The sequence below is a fragment of the Suricata suricatta genome, chromosome 4, assembly GCF_006229205.1.
Source record: "Suricata suricatta isolate VVHF042 chromosome 4, meerkat_22Aug2017_6uvM2_HiC, whole genome shotgun sequence".
NCBI lineage: Eukaryota > Metazoa > Chordata > Mammalia > Carnivora > Herpestidae > Suricata > Suricata suricatta.
This window is the reverse complement of record NC_043703.1, coordinates 155,774,875-155,786,752: the sequence shown is the minus strand read 5'-3', so window position 1 is coordinate 155,786,752 and position 11,878 is coordinate 155,774,875.

Sequence of the window (11,878 nt, the reverse complement as noted above, 5' to 3'; positions counted from 1 at the left end):
TGAACTGAGGTAAGACTGCATTCTGGTCTGTCTCCCTTATTGTCACAGCCTCGAATAAAGTCACTTCTGTCTATTTAACTTTGACCAATGCAAGTTTTGCTTTGGCAGCTTATAAAATTTCTTAATTCTTCCCATAATTGCTTATGCCGTATCTATGTTTCTTATTTCTCTGTTTCACTCTTAGAAAATTCAACATTGTTAAACTATCTTTGGATTATTAATCATATTCATTTCCCTTTTAAATGGATAGAGATGTTAATAAGTGTTTATGCAATAGATTCAAGCACATTCATAGATATTAATATAATTTTAATGAAAATTCCTTCAATTCCTTTTTAATTTAATTCACTAATCATCCTATCCATCAAGCCATACCTGTGAACTTTTTATACTTACACAGGAATATTAACAGATTGTTTTACATTCCTTTATTTAGATACTTCTATTCAGATCATGATGAAAAAAGACTAGAGGTAGCTAAACTACTAATTAACTACTGGAAAAAACAGCAATAACATGCAAAATGCTGGATATTAAGGTTGATTGAACTAGAGCTAAAAACAGTTAAAATCATGATGTTTTAATTTTAAAAGAATTTGAGAAATCTGGTTAAAGTCTACCATCTTCATTTTGCAGATAAGACAAGCCAAAATTAAGATAATATAAATATGAGCATTCTAATATTAACAAATTCATGATCCTGATGGGAACAAATCTGATTGTGAAAAGTGTGATCTTTGCACCACACAATTTCCATGAATTTTCTTTCCTCCCAATGCATATCTAATGAGGCAGCTTTAATAAAAGTAATAAAAATATTACACATTTTCTAAAACCTTCAAACCTCAGGACTAAATTAGGAGACCACAAAACACAAAGTTATTGTTCTCACTGTTCATTCTCACTGTGACTTCAACCAACGTAATGGAGGACACATCCTGACGTAGTTTCCATTGCCTCTTTCAGGCAAAGACATGTGGGAAATCTCCACCGGTATCTTACCTCTGTAACTCTTCCTTCTTTCATCAATTCTTGGCATTATATTGAAAAATGAGGTTTTTTTTTTTCTTGCATGTGTATCACATGCCATTGTGATACATTATTACATCCAAAGCACTCTACTAAATGCTACATATAAAAGGGTAAATCAGGGGTGCCTGGGTGGCTCAGTCAGTTGAGCATCCGACTTCGGCTCAGGCCATGATCTCATGGTTTGTGGGTTTGAGCCCCATGTCGGGCTCTGTGGTGACAGCTCAGAAGCCTGGAGCCCGTCTTTGGATTCTATGTCTCCCTCTTTCTCTGACACTCCCCTGTTCATGCTCTCTCTCTCTCTCTCTCTCTCTCTCTCTCTCTCTCTCTCACAAAAATAAATAAAACATTAAAAAAAAATGTTAAAGGGTGAACTAGATACCCTAACCCTTATGGGGCCTGACCATCTCTTAGGTTAATAGTACTCATGCAGATTATGACATAGGTGATTGCTTAGTCATAATATTAGTAAGATCTACAAAATAAGAGTACAGAGTGACACCAGATTTTGTACCTGAAGGGAGAACACTAATTTAGAGTAGATAGTGAAGGAAATACTCTGAGACAAGATTTGGAGGACATGAAAGTTAACAGTGGGATAAAGCATGGAATAGAATAACAGACAGACACTGGGTTCAAAGTCCTCGAGAAGGGGAAGACGGTCCTTGAAGTTCTACAGGAATAGAAAATGGCCAATGAAAGCAGAGTCAACCAGATCAGGGATGTCAACCATATGCACAGAGTCAAAGTAGTCAAAAGACAGGGAAGAGATGAAAGAGATTTTCACTATGTCAAAGATTTTGGTTGATGTAAGAGCAGTTGCAAGGCTTATCTATCCAGAGTAGTGTGTTGGGCTGGAAGACATGATCAGAAAGTACTACTTTCTTTCCACGTGGGTTATACTAGAACTGGGCAAAAGCAAATGAGCAAGGGTGAGAGAGGTTAGTTAGGGAGAAAATGTAGTGTTCTATGTAAGGCATAATGTGTTGGGTTTAAATCTGCAAAATGTTACATTTCAGAAAACAGAAAACAACAACAACAACATTTCTACTGTAAAAGCTCTTACCGTTTTGATGTATTTCATCCTAGGCTTTTATTAACCTCTCTTTATACTTTTCACATCCTCATAATCTTATTATACTTATTATAATTGCATAATATGTTTGAATCAATTAAGGTCTAACTATTTTATCATGGGACTCAATAAACACCAGGGTTATTTTGATTTATATATAATCTCGGAAGCGTATCATTCAAAACATGCATATTCACTGCTGACTGAACAGTTCTGTTTGGAAATCTAAAAGACCTTTCAAAAGGACTATATTCAAAACCAAATTCTTGGGGCACCTTGATGGCTTAGTTGGTTAAGCGTCTGACTTCAGCTCAGGTCATGATATCACAGTTCGTGGGTTTGAGCCCCGCATTGGGCTCTGTGCTGACAGAGACCTCAGAGCCTGGAGCCTGTCTTCAGATTCTGTGTCTCCCTCCCTCTCTGACCCTCCCCTGCTCACACTTGCTCACTCTCTCTCTTTCTCTCAAAAATAGAACATTAAAAAAAAAAACCCTCTTAATTCCTACCCTCACTCCAAAGCAGTATTTATCAAATTTTTTCCCACCTAAGGAAAGGCCAATTTCACCCTACCTGTTCCTCAAGTGAAATCTCTTGTGGTCACCATAATGTGTTTTTCCCTCTTATTAAAGGCATCAAAAAGTCCCGTCAGCTCTAACTTTGAAACATATTAACAATCCTAGTACTTCTCCACATTACTACTGCTATGTCTCTCTCCTGACTTGTTTTCACACTATTCTTAATCATCTTTCCGTGAATCCTAGAGGAATACAGGTAAAATACTGATTAAGAGCAACTACATAACATTCTTCCCTTTGTCATTCCAGTCACATTACCTATGGTCAGAGGTTTATTGATTTGCTCATATTAAGGTCAGTAACTTAGTTCATTTTAAAGTTAGTAATAGGGACAAGACTGAAAAGAGAGACTCATTTTTTGTCTCTAGTTTTGTGGACTTTGAACTTTATCATATCCCCATTAAAAAAAAAAAAAACCCTGACCACATTAATGGTAAGACCTAGACAGAGCAATACTAAATGAAACTTTTCTTCATGCTTATTTTTCAATTTAATGAAATTCAAGATAGTGAAGAATTATTATCTCCCTCTCTTAACTTCTCTTTCTCCACCATTCAGTCAGTTTAAGTGACCTATTAGGTCTTTGCCATTTATTATAGCTTTCAGTGAGTATTTCCCAACTTCATGCAATCCGTTTTGCTTTAAAATTATTGATTAAAGTTATCCAAATTAATGTGGCATGCAATTTAATGTAGCAGTATTCAAATTTTATAAAATGTTCCTAGACTTCAAAAGAGATATTTTTACTATTAAATACTTAGATCTATTTAGGATCTAAGAGGTTGTAAATGTGGGGAAATGATTTTTTTCTCACAATTATGAGAGCAAAGATAATTATAACTTATGATATCTTCTGTCTTTATGCTACCTGTTCCCTGATGCTCATGGTCTTCCAAATCTTAAATAGTAAGATTTGAATGGATTCAGGGTACATTTTTATGGGAATGTAGAGTTGAATGAATCACATATTTCCAGGATCATGATTATCGATAAGGATGTAGGTTTTAAGGCGCGCCTGAGTGGCTCCGTCAGGTAAGTGTCTGACTACAGATTTCGGCTCAGGTCGTGATCTTGCAGCCCGTGAGCTAGAGCTCCGCATGGGGGTCTGTGCTGATGGTACAGAGCCTGCTTGGGATTCTCTTTCTCTCTCCCCCTCTCACTCCCCTTGTTCCACTCACGCATTCTCTCAAAAAACAAATATTTTTTTTAAAAAGAACAGATTTTAGGCCTGACAGTTTTTAGTTCTTTTGTTTACAAACCATAGTACTTAGCAAAATGTAATTTCAAAGTCTAAGTTTCCATTTCTGTAGAATCTATATCCTAAAGTGTTTTGTGAATTAATGAGACACTATATGCAAATTGCATTGCACAGTGTCACGCACCAAGTGATTTCTCAAATGTGCTAATTATTATTAGTAGTCATATTTGGAGGTAACTCAAACTGAACCTTTCTTGAAGAAAAATATCGAAAGGTTCTGCTATGTAGCAGAAATTATAATAGATACAATAGGGAAAATGTCAGTTTCCCCCTTCACCTAAATACTAATTGTGTATACTAAGAATATATGTGGCATTTTTTCATGCCTTTAGCCCAATTAGATTATGAATTCCTGCAGATCAAGAACATCATGTGCTTGATTTTTATACTACCATTTGCCTTCCCCCCAGCTTCCCACAGAAAGCCTCCTATAATAAGCGCTGAGTAAATATCTGTGAAAGAAAAATAAAAGGAAAATAATAGATAAGCAAATGCAGGAAATAAGGTCGTCGATAGGTTTCAAATTTTGTTCTGAAAACTGCTAATCTCACAACAAGCTTCCTGGCAGGGAGATGGGGCATAGAAACAACTGTCAGACACTTTATGAAAGCATTCTGCATTGTATTCTTGGTCTAGATATTCACCACAGGCATTAGCAAACTAAGGACTCAGAGAAATATTCTGTTAAAGGACCTAGCATTGTCTTCAGGTATTTGATTGCTGACTCTTTTTCATTTAGTATATTGATAGAACTACATTTGACAAACAAACATTTTTATTAAAAATATCCTTTAACATGGCTTATTTTCACACTGAGCTCACAGTCACAGGATAAGAAAATCAGAAACAATGCCATTCTTACTGGTTAGCAAATTTGAAAGATACAGATGAGCAATCATATATGTATGTATTCAACTACATACGCATCTGTGGATATATATACCTATGACACATGTGCATGCATATTTTACATATGCATATTATATAAAATCTTCATTTGTGAAAAACATAGACTAGCATGCTCTGGATTGGTATGATAAAGTAACTACGTAGTTTGAAACAAAACTAAAGCTCAGATAAGCTCTCCTTCCAGATGTGACATGCTGATCAAAGAATAGCAGTTTAGTCTTAAATGTCTACTTTGCAATCAAGAAGTCTTAGGGGTTTCTTGAATTTCATTTAATCCCATATTTGTTTAGTGAACATTATAGCATTTTAAGTTGCCTTAAATTTTATCCTGGGTCTAAACTGTACTGTCTAAAATGTAACGAAAATCGGGGCACCTGGGTGGCTCAGTGGGTTATGCATCTGACTCTTGAGTTCAGTTCAGGTCATAACCTCACCATTCATGAGACTGAGATCCCCACTGGGCTCTGTGCTGACAGCGGGGATTCTGCTATGGAGTCTCTCCCTCCCTCTGCCCCTCCCCTACTCATGCTTCTCATGCACTCTCTCTCCCTAACATAAATAAACTTAATAAACTAAGATGAAATAAAAAATAAAAAACAAAATAAATACATAAAATAAAATAATAAAATAAAATAAAATAAAATGTAAGGAAAATAAATACTCAGAATGATATCCTCTTTAGCATTGATCTGGAAGACAGAAGACCATAGTTGTAAGTTCAGTCACTAACCTGTTATGTGGACTTTGCCAGCCCCCTCATTCAGAAATAGCAAGCACTATAACAACAGCAGTATTACTAAAACCGAATGTCATTGTTCCAATTCTAACTTTCCTTCAAAAACCATGCACATTCCACAGCTTTGTTAATGCCTATCGAAGACTGCCAGGAACACAGCTATACATAGTCCAATAAAGTTGGATTTATTGGTTCATAGCAACGAAAGAGAGGGTGCGTCATTGGAAAAGTAGAATTCTTGGTAAAAGAAAGCTAAAGGGACTTATTAAGGGTTTGGGAAAGTGTTAGATTGGGGCAGGGTTTCAGAAAGAAGAGTTTTGCTCTTAAGTGGGTATGTTCTGAAATCAGGGGTTACTTTATACTTATTCATCTTTGTTAATCTTATCTTAAAAGCAAGAGGAATAAAACAAGTCTAAAGCTATCATCATTAAAAAATAAGCAAAGAGCAGTAACTGCTCATATTAGGCATGAAAGGGGATGTTTGGTCCTTTAGGGGTTTTGAATAGTGTTCCTGCTTTTGTCCTTACTCAGAAATGATTATAGAGTAATCTTTTTTGTCTTATCATCATGCCACAGGGTGGTCTTGTTTGATGTCACTATTCTTATCAATCTGTTCAGATACAACAGCAGAAAAGTATGGCTGAGTTGAGAGAGGCTGGTCAGATTCCAGCAATTCCAATGTCTGTGCCAAACCAGATTCTCTGGGGTCAGGGGCTGCTTTTCCCTTCTCTGTTTTTCTCTTTCAACACATCGGACTACATTATGTCTTCCATTAAAACTGAATGATATGCTTGTTTCTTTCACTGAATTTTGAGACCCTAGAGCACCACTATTAATTTTTATTCTCCTTTATATCATCCATAACCTATAGTATTGGACCTTCCAGATAATTGGTGTTAAGAAATTAGTGATTTGCATAGGAGTGAATTCAAAGATGGCTCTTTCTAACATGGTCTTGCAAAAGTTTAAGCCAACCGTGAGAAGTGGCTAACGACAGAGTTCAGACGGTCCGCAGTAGTTCATAGAAGACCACTCTCACTTCTGAAACCAACTGGAAGTTCAAAAGTTTCACAAAACTACTGTTGGGTTTGATAATTCACTCCAAAGACCCATAGGACTGATGGAAAGCTATTATAAGCACAGTTATGGTTTATTATAAGAGAAGGATACAGATCAAGATTAGCCAAAGAAAGAGACCCATGGAGCAAAGTCCGGAAGTACTGAACACAGGACTTCCGTTATCATCTCTGGTTATTCGCCAGGCACTGATGCGCGATGAGATAGAGTTCTGACAACTAGGAAAGCTCACCTGAGCCCCGTTTTCAGAATCTTTACGGTGACGCCATTATGTAGGCATGACTGACTGGATATCAGTGTCATTGGTCTCCATTTCTAGGTTGACTGATAATTCATTACTCCAAGTCCCCACCCTAAATCTTACTGTTGATCTTTCTGGCATATCTACTTCCTCAACTCTAAAATGTTTTAGTGTTTATTTTTGAGAGAGAGAGAACACAAGTGGGAGAGGGCAAAGAGAAAGGGAGAGACAGAATCTGAAGCAGATTCCAGGCCCCAAGTTGTCAGCACAGAGCCTGACATGGGGCTCAAATCCAAGAACTGTGAGATCATGACCTGAGCTGAAGTTGTATGCTTAACTGACTGAGCCCCCCAGGGGCCCCACCACCCCCCCATCTCTAAACCACACTCTTCCTATCTGTCTACTGCAAGGCCCCCAGACAAACAGAGAGACAAGGGCAAAGGCCAGATCTCTTTTGGGGCAAGATTAACGTCTTTTCTGCAGAGACTCTCATATCAAGTACTTAACATGAAAATTATTCTACCAGAATAGATTTTCCTATATCCTGAAGTACTCCTGTCCTGAAAATACCACAAAGATGGCTAATTTCAACCAAATTAATGTTTTATAGGAAAAGTAGATCAGAAACAGATCTGAGAAATATAGAGCAGATAAGGAAAGCACAATCCACAAGAGATAAAGCCCATCATTACAAACAGTTTGAGGATTTCCACTGTATTTCATTCTTTCCTTGTCTCTGGTTTCCATTTTCCCCCTATGCACTTAGTCTAAATTTTTAGCCACTCTTCTTTCTTGAGTTAGCCATTAAGAGTAGGCTTGTTCTGTTATCAATAGTGCCCATCTTTCTTTGAGAGCAATGCTTTTTGAAAAATGTGACCATTCATAGCATTAAAAGAGCCCAAGTATGTTCTTAGATTTTCTTAGTCCTCATCACACATATTTTGCTAGGTTAACACGAGATTGGAAGTATAGCTTTATGGATGATCCTTGATTTCTCTGTACTCCTCCACTGGGCATTTTTAATACCATATGGGGATTGCTTATTTAGTTAAACTACATATGAACTTTTAGATAAATCTGTGCATTGTGTATTGGCTTTCACTGACTCACTTGGGTAATATTGTGTTTGAGAGGGAATGTCCATAGAGGGAGTAGAACGGAAAAGTGGTTGCTCCAGAAGCATAATAGTATGCCATCATTCATTAAGGACTTTTAATATCTACCAATTGCCACACAGTGTGGTCCTAATGTAGTTGCTATAAAAATATGAGACATGACCTTTTTACTCCAAGTTCAGGATACAAAGGTTACACATCTACATTTTGAAAGCACATTATTTATTGTTTTAAAAACTTTAATGTTTATTTTTGAGAGAGAGAGAGAACATGCACAATGGGGGAAGGTCAGAGAGAGAACGGGAAGGAGAGAATCCCAAGCAGGCTTCCCGCTGTTAGCAGACAACCTGATGTGGGATTCGAACTCACGAACTGCAAGATCATGTCCTGAGCTGAAGTCGCACACTTAACCGACTGAGCCACCCAGGTTCCCTGGCAGTGCATTACTTATTCAAAACCAAGTTTACCAGTCATTTTTCTTGCAGGAAAAATTATAATGTTATGATTAAATCAAAATTTTACATGTTGTTTTTGAAATTAATAGAATTTGAATGAAAGGTAAAAGAACTAGGCAGTGGATTCCCAAACTCTCTTTCCTGAGCTGTCTGTGTTTTTCTTGAAAAGCAGGACAGGTTTTCAGATGAACTGCTTCCCATAGGCCAATCTAGAGGGTCTCATCTTTGGACCCAGCATTGCTTAGTGTTGCATATGAATGGCAATTCCTCTCAAATTTTTCTCAATCTCTCACTGAAATTCTGCTACACTTTGCTGATTTTAGAACTCCAATATGTACCTCATGTCAAATTATATCACTGCAATGAAGTTAGACACATTCATCAAAAGTTTTAGGAATAGCAACACAGTAAAATAAGTCATGAATTTAAATTTGTGATTAAATATTACCAGAGGAGCCAAATGGTATTTCCAGTTAATAATCATCTGTAATAATTCCCAGTGGACAAGTTGTCTCTACTAAGGGGCTGAATGATGAATGAAAAGAACAGAATACAAAACTTGGGTTTGTTCAGGTTTAAGGTCTAACAGTTATCGACTATATGAATTAGGCAAATGATTTACTATACTCCCAAAGTTACCTACAATAGAAAGCAACTCTTTTCATAATACTCATAGAATTATAATAAGGTACATAATAAAAATGAATAAATGTTTGTGCAGTACTTTGAAGATGCTAAATATTCTATTTCTATTTTAATTATTTCAGTTCAATTTTCCTTGATTTCACAATTATGAGTTTTAGGAATGAATATGGTTTTAAATTGGGTAGGGCAGTCTAACTGGCTTAGTTAGAATAGGATTATCATACCTCATAAGACTAATAATATTAAGTATTCATTGAATAAAATGATGAACAATGAAGGTATTCTTAAAGTACTATAAGTGGCTAGTTTAATTTTTCAGTGCCTTTGACCAGAAAGAAGTATATCAAAAATAATTACATGAAGCGTTAATTTTGGCTTTAATTAAATGTATTGATGATGCAGAAATTTCATTGTAAATCATCACACTAATTCCTAAAGAAAGTTGCCATGCATGGTCTTGCAGACCAGAAGAGTTAAGGTTAGGGAAGGTAAGGAGAATGGGAGAAACAGGCTTCTAGTTAAGGAATGAGTAAGTCATAGGAATGAAAGACATGGTCAATGATATTGTAGGAGCATAATGACATCGTAATAGTGTTGTATTGGGACAGATGGTTAGCTACACTTGTGGAGAACACAGGTTCCACCTTGTTGAATCACTATGTTGTACACCTGAAACTAATGTAACATTGTGTGTAAACTATACTCAAAAAAAAAAAAAAAAACCCAACTAAGGAAGTTAAAAAAAAACCTGTGGAATTCATTTTATTCCTTAAGTGAATAGGGTCTCTGGTGTTACTCATGATAAACAGGATGCAGAAAGTTGACCTTTTCTCATGAATCGCACTTGAAAAGCATTTCGGTTAGGGGGCTGGGCTCAAAAAGACCAGTCATCACCAAAAGAATGGTTGGAGTGCTCTACTCCATTTAAACAGTGGTCTACTTCAGATCAATACTGGTCGTTGGGCAAAGAATGAAGTAGAAAGGGACGTAGAATGAAAAAAGAGTTAGAAGGGTAAAAAAAAAAAAAACAGGCTAGTGGGACAGAGTTTGACTATAAAAAGAGTCTTCTGAAATGATCTCTCTCCTGAAATGATCTCCTTTACACCTGTATCTTACGTTAACTGCTTAATGTTAATGACCCCACAGCTCCAGTCCAGTTCTCTCGGGACCTCTTCATTCAGGCATAGAAGCAGGTGCTGGACACACACGGAGCCACAGACTCTTCATAGAGTTCCAAAACTGACATCTATGGAGCTCTCATAAATCTATTCTCCATCCTCTATCATCCAGATCTGTTCATTTCACCACTGATTCATTCAAAAAGCATTTATTGATCAACTAATATATTCTAGACACTCTGGTGAGCTTACAGATAGAACAGTAGGATGAATGCTTTCACAAGCACAACATAATGGAATAAGGGTATTGGGATGCTGTCGTAACCCGAAGGCCAGGGCCACTCGTCCAGGCGATCGATCGGTGGTACCTGTTTCGTCAGCCCCAACCGGCAGGGCGGAGAATAGTTGCGGGTCCTTCTCCTGAGTGAGGGAGAGAAAAAGGGGGCAGGAGAGGGAGATGCAAAGAGTAAAGACAGAACTCACGGTTCTCCGATCAGGCGAAAGAGAGCGTTTATTCAAAGAACTGTTCTTTATATAGTCTTCAGGGGGGAAAGACAAGGCAAGCTGACCTAGGCAGGCTACAGAGTCGAATGCATATCAAAGAAGTGCCCCAACTTTGCCTCAGCAATCTTGGGGGATGGAGAACTAACACTGAATACGGTTTTGATCTTTTGTGTGCCTTGGCCACTCATGTCTAGCTCAGCAAGACAGTCGCCAAAGTTATTTTGGCCAGGAAATGGCAATCTCCAGCCTCCAGATGCAAATCTTGTTTACTGGCTCACTCAATGGAGTGATAATCCTTGCCTGAGGCAGACAGAAAACTTGGCGGGGCCCCAACAGGATGCTATAGCGCAATCAGGAATCAGGAAGTCATTCTATTCGCCTTATTTTCATAATCCCCAGCATCTAATTAGACAATGGGTTCTATTAATATTGGCTCATTTAAAACACACACAAACCTCTTGTGTTAGAGGTATGTACACTCCTATTTCATTCATCACCATTTCCTTCTAGATGCCATTGATTCTCACCTAGGTTACTGCAAATATCTCAAAGCCAATCACCCTGTTTAATTCATGCATCTTCCAAATACCTGTTACCAACCTTCCTGTTGAAATCATCTTTCGATCATGCAAATAGCACAACACTGCCTAACGCTATGACACAGCTCTCCCTTAACAGGATCAAGCCTTACATTCACTGGTTTGACAAATAGCCATCTTGCTCACCTACTTAGTACTAACCCTCGGCCACTTTACTCCCAATCCGTATCTTACAGCAATAACATGCCACTTGTTCAAAAACACAATCGTATTTCTCACCAGCTTAGATTTTTCTTATGTCTTTCCCTCTGCTCAGAATTTCATCTTCAAGTTAGTAAATCTGAGAAAAAAACTATTGAACTTCTTAAAAAATTTTGTTAGTGTTTATTTTTGAGAGAGAGAGAGACAGAAACAGAGACACAAAGTGTGAGCAGGGGAAGGGCAGATTGACAGTGAGACACAGAATCTGAAGCAGGCTCCAGGCTCTGAGCTGTCAGCACAGAGCTCAGTGTGGGGCTTGAACTCACAAACTGTGAGATCATGACTTGAGCTAAAGTCAAATGCTAACTAACTGAGCCACCCAGGTACCCCAAGAATTTTTC